This window comes from Petaurus breviceps, unplaced genomic scaffold, assembly GCF_028583685.1.
Source record: "Petaurus breviceps papuanus isolate PSGF00001 unplaced genomic scaffold, PetGlider_PUasm1.0 38, whole genome shotgun sequence".
Lineage (NCBI taxonomy): Eukaryota > Metazoa > Chordata > Mammalia > Diprotodontia > Petauridae > Petaurus > Petaurus breviceps.
Window position 1 is genome coordinate 55,396,614 of NW_027186304.1, and position 9,035 is coordinate 55,405,648.

The 9,035-nt window shown below is 36.0% G+C and overlaps 1 long non-coding RNA gene across 1 annotated transcript in view; it reads left to right on the plus strand.

Moving 5' to 3' along the window:
• The window catches only part of LOC138170523 (uncharacterized), an 8,294-nt gene extending 7,556 nt beyond the window's left edge, over positions 1-738 (plus strand). Inside the window, exon 3 of the long non-coding RNA XR_011170647.1 lies at positions 21-738. This is a non-coding gene — a long non-coding RNA (uncharacterized lncRNA). The remainder of the gene's footprint in view (positions 1-20) is intronic.
• The last annotated feature ends 8,297 nt before the right edge of the window (positions 739-9,035 follow it).

Below are 9,035 nucleotides of genomic sequence, written 5' to 3' on the forward strand. Positions count from 1 at the left end.
CCAATGCTGTTGTTGCAGAGGTTCTGGAATTTTGCTGTTGGTTCAGAAGCCCTGAAGAAGGATTTTCTTGTTGTATGTTTACAGAAATCCTGGAAGAGGGTTTTGCTAATGTTTTCAGGGGTCCTAGGACTGTTCTGCAGGCAGAGAATGAATTAACGAAGACACTGGCAATGTATCTTATGACCTTGCTAAGCTTTGCCTCCCCAGGAGCAAAGATTGCTAAGAACTTCCCTTGGGTCAAGATGAAGAAAAGACCTCTCTTAGGGTATTAAATGTTGTGTCTAAGCTTGTTGTAACTCTGGGGTAGATGGCCTATTCAGTTGTGATCCAAGGGTGGGTAACTTTTGACCTTTTTATGCTCTGTGACTAACCAAATGAATGTACTTTGCTTTTGATTGGAAGCTAATCTCCATTTGAGAAGAGGGACTTTGTGATTGACTAAATGAATGTAATGTCTAGGGGTGGAGTAGTACTTGGAGATTATTTAATTACACTTGGTGAATGCTGTATTTCGAATTATGCTATATTTTGATCTTCTCTGTTCTTAACTTGTCACTGAATAAAATGGAGAGCACCTATGCTGGTATTTTGAACCTTGGGAAGTTGCCTTTGCTTGGCATTACACCTCCTTAATGGAAGGGACTATGTTTTTGCTTGGATGTGTATTTCCAGCACTAATCACTGTCATATAGCAGTGTTGAATAAATGGCATGTTGGCTTGACTTGACTTGAAGAGGATGAAGACAAGAGGGATTGAGAACATGCCCATGGAAGACTCAAATAAGACTGTTTTTTCTTATTTCTTCCCTCCCCTCCTTTCCCCTCTCCTCCCCTCCCCTCCTCTTCTCTTCTCTTCTCTTCTCTTCTCTTCTCTTCTCTTCTCTTCTCTTCTCTTCTCTTTTTAGCTTTTCCTTTTTATTTTAAATTGGGACATTTTAATGGAGTTACTAGATTTAAGCTGTTGTTTTTCAGTTTTAGATCCCCAGAACCAACATACTGCATGGTGTAGGTACATTTTAAACACTTGAATCATTGTTGAATTGAATGGAATAAAATATAATTTAACTGATTTTTGGGGAGAGGAGTGAAAGGAGGTATTGACAAAATAACATGGAACAAGAATTGGTGATGCACAGGACACAATCTTCAAAGGACACACTCCAATATGCTGACAAAATTTCTTGGAAACATTTTGCCTGGGAGCTACCCTGGCCCTTTTTTCATCTGATTCTGAAATCTGGTTTTGTAACACTAATTAACTCAATGGCTTTCATAAAATGCTCAATATGAATTTAATTTTATTTCTTATTAATAATTCTTTTTAAATTAAAACATGCATATGAAAATATGAAACCTAAAATGTGAAATCCTATGTGTTTTCAGACACAATTATAGAAGCAATGATTAAAGGGAAGAATAAGAAATGCTATGAAATAAAAAAATAATAAAACTGAAATAATAGTTCTTAAAAGTCCTAGAATTATTAGTTTATGACTGTAAATTTTGTGAGGATAAACTATTTTTCTTATTCTGTATGGCTTTTGTGCAAGATAGATACTCAAAAACTTGTGATGATTTTATGGTGCACATAACTACAGGACCAATTTCTGACTTGTACAATCATCTCTTTAATGGAATTTGTTGGCTAAGAGTGCAAGATGAGTAGTTTTCAGTGAAAATGAAAAGCTGGTGGTAAAAAAAAGTGTATATATGTACATGTGCATGCATGCATGTATGTATGCATATGTATACACAGTTGGTTGCTTTTTAAAGTGAAATGTTCCTTTCTGCTTGAGGGATGACAATGCATGACTAGCCAAAGAGTCCTGTGCCCAGGTTCTCCTCCACTTAGCGCATATCATTGTTTATAACCTGGCTTCCTTCAGAAAACAGCTGGAATGAGCAAAAAGAAGCCAAGATTTTTAGTATCAAGTAAAAGAAAGGCTCCACTCCATTCTTCCTAACCACAACACTTCGCCTATAGCTCCAGCTAAGCTATTTTCAGAAGAGAGAAATAGGAAGGCTCAGCCAAAGTTGGATACACTTACTAGAAAGAGGAGCCAGGTCTGGGTCTGGCAGCAGAGGAAGAAAAGCAGTAGAAAAAGAGTAAGCAGCAAAGAACATGTCACTAAGTAGAATTTTGCTAAATTTCAATTTGCCAATATATGAGCAGAGGATAGATTTTCTCTTCTCTTGCCAAGTGCATTTTGCATGTACTTAGACATTCTGGCCATTAATTTGATGGAACATCCTACATCAAAGGGAAGCCAGGGAAGTGTGGTCTGTCATCTATTTTATGAAATCTAGAAATCATAGCAAGGGGAAGTGGAGTTGGAATGGGAAGCAAGCAGAAAGGAAGATTAATTCTATGGATATAGGGAAGCTGTTAACTAGGACCTTGCCTAGTTAATCAATTCAGTAAAAGCTATCTATAGTCATATGAAACAGTGCTCTAAATCACTATTGATTAGGGGAATGCAAATTAAAACAATTCTGAGGTACCACCTCACACCTATCAGATTGGCTAATATTAGAAAAAAAAAGGAAAAATTATGGACATTGGAGGTGATGTGGGAAAACTGGGACAATAATGCACAGCTGGTGGAGTTGTGAATTGATCCAACCATTCTGGAGAGCAATCTGGAACTATGCCCAAAGGCCTATAAAACTGTGCATACCCTTTGATATAGCAATACCACTGCTAGGTCTATATCCCAAAGACATCAAAAAGAGGGGGAAAGGACCTATTTGTACAAAACCATTTATAGCAACTCTTTTTATGGTGGCTTAGAAATGAAAATCCAAGGGATGCCCATCAATTGAGTAATGGCTAAACAAGTTTTGGTATATGATTGTAATGGAATATTATTGTTCTATAAGAAATTATAAGCAGAATGATTTCAGAAAAACCTGGAAAAACTTATGTGAAGTGAAGAAAACCAGGAGATTGTTGTATACAGTTACAACAATATCATTCAATGAAGAACTGTGAGTGACATAGCTATTTTCAGCAATACAATCCAAGACAATCCCTAAGAACTAATGATGAAGTATACTGTACATTTCCAGAGAAAGAACTGATATTGCTTGAACACAGACTGAAACATGCTATTTTTCACTTTCATTCTTTTTTATTTGAGTCTTATTGTACAAAATGACTAATGTAGAAATGTTTTACATGATTGCACATGTATAAACTATATCTGATTTCTTACTGTCTCAGGAAAGGGAGGGAGGGGGAAAGGAGGCATAGAATTTGAAACTCAAAATTTTTAAAATGTTAAAAAAATTGTTTTAACATGTAATTGGGGAAAAAATAAAAATATATTAAAATATACAATTAATGATAAAGATCACACAATTCTAAAATAAAACAAACATTTATTGAGCACTACTACGTTCAGGCACCATGCTAACGATGGGGGATGGGAAGAAAGGCAAAAACAAAAGAACAGAAAATGGGCGCTGCTCTCAAGGAGCTCACAGTCTGAGGGCACAACATGCAAACAACTGTGTACACAAAAAGATATACACAAGTGACATTGGTGGTAATCAAAAAAGGAAAGCCCTGAGATGAAGTAAGCCTGGAAAAAAAAAAAAAACTTCTTGTAAAAGGCGGGCTTTTAACTGGGACCAATGACGGCAGTGTTTTAGAAACAAGAATGGGCATGGTATGGAATGGTATGACATGGCACGGCACTTAAGAAATAGATTTAGGTAGAATTGTTATTTTTATGATATTGGCTCAGCCTACACACAAACAATATTTTTTCCAGTTGTTTAGATCTGATTTTATTTGTATGAAAAGTCTTTTATAGTTGCCTTCATATTGTTCCTGGTTTTGTCTTGACGACAGGTAGAATTCCAATTATTTTATATTGTCTACTATTATTTTAAATGAATTTCTCTTGCTGCTGGACTTTGTTGGTAATTTATAGAAATGCTGATGATTTATGTAGGTTTATTTTGGATAATGATGCTTTGCTAAATTGTTAATAATCTCAAATAGGTTTTTAGTTGATTCCCTACACTTCTCTAAGTATAACATATCATCTGGAAAGATGATAGTTTTGTTTCCTCATTGCCTATTGTAATTCCTTCCATTTCCTTTTCTTCTCTTATTGCTAGCACAATAGTGAATAATAGAGGTGATAATGGGCATCCTTGCTTCACCCAATTGTATTGTGAAGGCTTCTAGCTTATCTCCATTATAGATAATGCTTGCTGATGGTTTTAGATAAATATTACTTACTGGGAGCCAAGATGGTGGCACAAAAGCAGGAAAACTCCCTGAACTCCCCCCATGACTACCTCAAATACCTAAAAATATGACTCTAAACAAATTTTAGAGCTACAGAACCCAAAAAGGTGACAGAGAGAAACAAATCTCCCTCTGAAGGCAGTCCGGCAGGCTAACAGGAAGGTTCTATCACATCCAGCTGGGAGTCAAGCCCAGCCCCACATAAGCCTGCAGTTTTAACCCTAGGGCATTCCCAACCAGCAGCAGGTGGAGCAGACTTTGGGAGAGTGAATCACCAGCACCTGCGGCAGTTTCCAGAATTATCAACCCATAAATGCCAAAGAGCAAGCAAAAGGTCAGTGTGGAACTCTGTTGGAACTGGGGAGGGATAGAAGAATGCAGTCAAGCCCCTGCCCCTGGGGAAAAAAGCAGTGGAGGTGTGGCAGCTGTGCAGCCACCACCATGTGGCTACTTCAGAACACCTGGCCTGCAGATTTTATGGGGACAAAACAACCATTCAGAGGGTAATTGCTCTTGCTTAGATTTGCATCACTATCTTGGGTGGAGGTCCTGGGGTATGTGTGGCAGTGGGGCAGAGTTTGTGGGGTCTGCAGAGAGGGCACCCAACTAATATCTCCAACAGCTATGAAAACCCCAGATTTGGGACAAAGCTCTCCTCTCTGGAAGCAGAGTCCTACTGTGGCAAAAAGCTGAAAAGTCAAGTAATTGAGTGGCAACATGAGCAAGCAGAGGAAGCAAAACAGGCACAGCAATCAAACCTTAGATTCCTTTTTTGGGGACAAAAAGGATTAAAGCATAGAATGGGAGGAAGACAAAGAAGTCAGAACTGCTGCACCAAAAACTTCCAAGAAAAATATGCATTGCTTACAGGCCATGGAGGGGCTCAGGAAGGATTTGGAAAATCAAGTAAGAAAAGTGGAGGAAAAATTGGGAAGAGAAATGAGAATGATGCAAGAAAATCATGAAAAGAGAGTCAACAACCTGACTGAAGAAAATAACACCTTAAAAAATACACTAACTCAAATGGCAAAAGAGGCCCAAAAAGTCAATGAATAGAAGAATGCGTTAAAAAGCTGAATTTGCCAGACATAAAAGGAATTTCAAAAGCTCACTGAAGAGAATAATTCCTTCAGAATTAGATGGGAGCAAATGGAATCTAATGACTTTATGAGAAATCAAGATACTATTAAACAGATTTTTTAAAATGAAAAAATAGAAGGCAATGTGAAATATCTCAATGGAAACACCACTGACCTGGAAAATAGATCCAGGAGAGATCATTTAAAAATTATTGGACTACCTGAAAGCCATGATCACAAAAAGAACCTAGAAATCATCCTTGAAGAAGTTCTCAAGGAAAATTGCCCTGACATTTTAGAACCAGAGGGCAAAATGGAAATTGAAAGAATTCACTGATCATCTCTTGAAAAAGATACTAAAAAGAATATTTTTAGGAATATTATAGCCAGGTTCCAGAGTCCCCAAGTCAAGGAGAAAATATTACAAGCAGCCAAGAAGAAACAATTTGAATATTGTGGAAACACAATCAGGATAACACAAGATCTAGTAGCTTCTACCTTAAGGGATCAGAGGGCTTGGAATATGATATTCTGGCAGTCAACGGAGCAAGGATTAAAAACAAGGATCACCTACCCAGCAAAACTGAGTGTAATGTTTCAGGGGAAAATATAGTCATTCAGTGGAATAGAGGACTGTCAAGCATTCTTGATGAAAAAACCAGAGTTGAACAGAAAATTTGACATGCAAATGCAAAGAGAAGCATGAGAAGGTAAATAGGGAAACCATGAAGAACTTATCAAAGTTGAACTATTTACATGCCTACTTGGAAAAACTATAATTGTTAACTTATGAAACTTTTCTCAGTATGAGGATAATTGAAGGGAATAGAAATTTGTGTGTGTATGTATATACATACACATATATGTATATTTATACATACATACATATATGTCTATATAGGAAGGTATATAAGCATATGAATACATGTGAGTGTGTGTCTGTATGTGTACATGTATACATAGACAAGGTACATGATCAATTGAATAGGAAAGGATGATACTTAAAAGGTGAAACTGAGAGGTGAGAGAGGAATATAATGAAAGGAGAAGGGGAGAGACAGAATGGGGTAAATTATTTCATATAGAAGAGGCAAGGGGAAACCTGTTACAATGGAGGGGAAGAACAGGAAGACAAAAAGGAACGGTCAACCTTACTCTCATTGTATTTGGCTTAGAGAGGGAATGACATACACACTAAATAGGGTATCTTGCCCTACAGGAGAGTAGTGGGGAAGGGGATGAGAGGGGGAATGATGAAGGGGAGGTCAGGGTGGGGAGGAGGGAAGTTGGAAGCACCCACTTTTGAAAAGGGGCAGGGTCAAAGTAGAGAATAGAAAAAGTGGGGGGCAGGATAGGATGGAGGGAAATATAGTCAGTCTTTCACAATATATCCACCATGGAAATGTTTTGCATAGCTACACATGTACAACCTATATTGAATTGCTTATATCCCCAGTAAGGGTGGGTGACGAGGGAAGAAGGGAAAGAATCCAGAATTCAAAGTTTTAAAATCAAATTTAAAAAAATTATTATTATTATTATTATTTTACATGCAACTGGGAAATAAGATATACAGGCACTGGGGTATGAAGATCCATCTTGCCCTACTAGAAAGTTGGAGGGGGGATGTGGGAGGATATAGAAGAGAGCAGATTGGGAGAGGGGGTATTCAGTGGGATCACTGTTTTGGGGTGGTGGGTAGGGAAAAGGCAGGGGAAAATTTGCACCTCAAAATCTTGTGGAAATGAATGTTGTAAACTAAAATTAAACAATAAATAAATAGAAAAAAATAAATTTTACTTATCATTTTAAGGTAAGCTCCATTTATTCCTATGCTCTATAGTGTTTTTTAGTAGGAATGGGTGTTATATCTGGTCAAAGTATTTTTCTTCATCTATTGAGATAATCATGTGGTTTCTGTTGGTTTTTGTTGTTGATAAGGTCAGTTACACTGATAGTTTTACTAATATTGAACCACTCCTGCATTCCTGGTATAAATCCTTCCCACTCACAGTGTATGAGCCTTATGATGTGTTGCTGTAATCTCTTTACTAGTGTTTTAAAATTTTTTTGCATCAATATTCATTAGGGAAATTGGTCTATAATTTTTTTCTCTGTTTGCTCATCCTGGTTTAGGTATCAGGCACTATATTCGTGTCATGAAAGGAATTTGGTAGGGCTCTTTCATCTATTTTTTCCAAATATTTTTCACAGTATTGGGATTAACTGTTCTTTATTTTTATTATTAATTATTCTTTGAATGTTTGGTAGAATCCACCCATGAATCCATCTGGTCCTGGGGAAGGTCACTGATGGCTTATTCATTTTTTTTTTAAGATTGGGTTATTTCAGTATTTTATTTCTCCTTTTGTTAATCTGGGTAATTTATATTTTTTAAACATTCTCCCATTTCATTTAAATTGTCAAATTTGTTGGCATATAATTGGGCAAAATAGTTCAGAACAATTGTCTTAATTTCCTCTTCATTGGTAATGAATTCACCCCTTTCATTTTTAATACTAGTAATTTGGTTTTCTCCTTTTCCTAATCAAATTAACCAATGGATTATTTATTTTATTCTTCATAAAACTAGCTTCTAGTTTTATTTATTAGTTCAATGGTTTTCTTGCTTTCAATTTTATTAATATCCTCTTTGATTTCATGATTTCCAATTTGGTATTTAATTGGGGAGGTTAATTTGTTCTTTCTTCTAGTTTTTCTTCAGTTGCATGCTCAATTCATTGACCTGCTCTTTCTCTATTTTATTGACGTAAGCAATCAGAGATATAAATTTTCCCCTAAGTATTGCTTTGACTACATCCCATAAATTTTGACATGTCATTTCATCATTTTTAATGAAATTATCTATTGTTTTTATGAATTGACCTAACCATTATTTTATTCACAAATCTAAGAGATGGGTAATCCAGGTACAACTACCAACTTTGCAATTCCAAGTTGGGTTGTAAATATTGAAGGATCATAATAATGCTGTAAACACAGTCTTATATAGCTATGTTTTTTTTCAGGTGATGACTTCTTTGACCAGGGTGATGCAATAAACAAAGAAAAATAAAAAACGACCCTTCTGAAGTGATGGAAAAGTTGGTTTCTACCCAGTTGTGGAAAAACAGGCAAGGGATGCTAGGACTTGTGTAGTTTCCAGATTATGTACAAACATTAACTGTTGGTACTTGAAATGTGAGATAAATGTACATATTATTGCAAGAATAGGATCATTACAGATATTGAGGTTTTTTTTTGCTGTATATGAAACAAGAACCAAGAAGATAATTGCAGGTTTTTCACTAATATTCAACTCAAAAATTTATGAAGTACCTGCTATGTACCATGCAGGTACTCTGTCCTATTATAAAGCATTAGGAGGTTGAAAAATTATCCAAAGAGTTTGATAATACCTTCCAAATAATATACATGTACAACAATCTAACATACACAGATGCATACATACATGTATGTTCAGGGATAGATACATGTTATTCATTTTATGCATGTGGGTATAGCTTGCTAAGGCAATCAGCACCATTTGGAATAGTCACATCAATGAAATGAGGTATTAAAATATTCTTAGTATATAAAGAATTTTTATTGCAACTATTCCATAAGTAAAGTAAGGTAAGTGTCATTGCCCATATTTTACAGAGGAGAATGTTGAAACTTGAAACTTACCCATT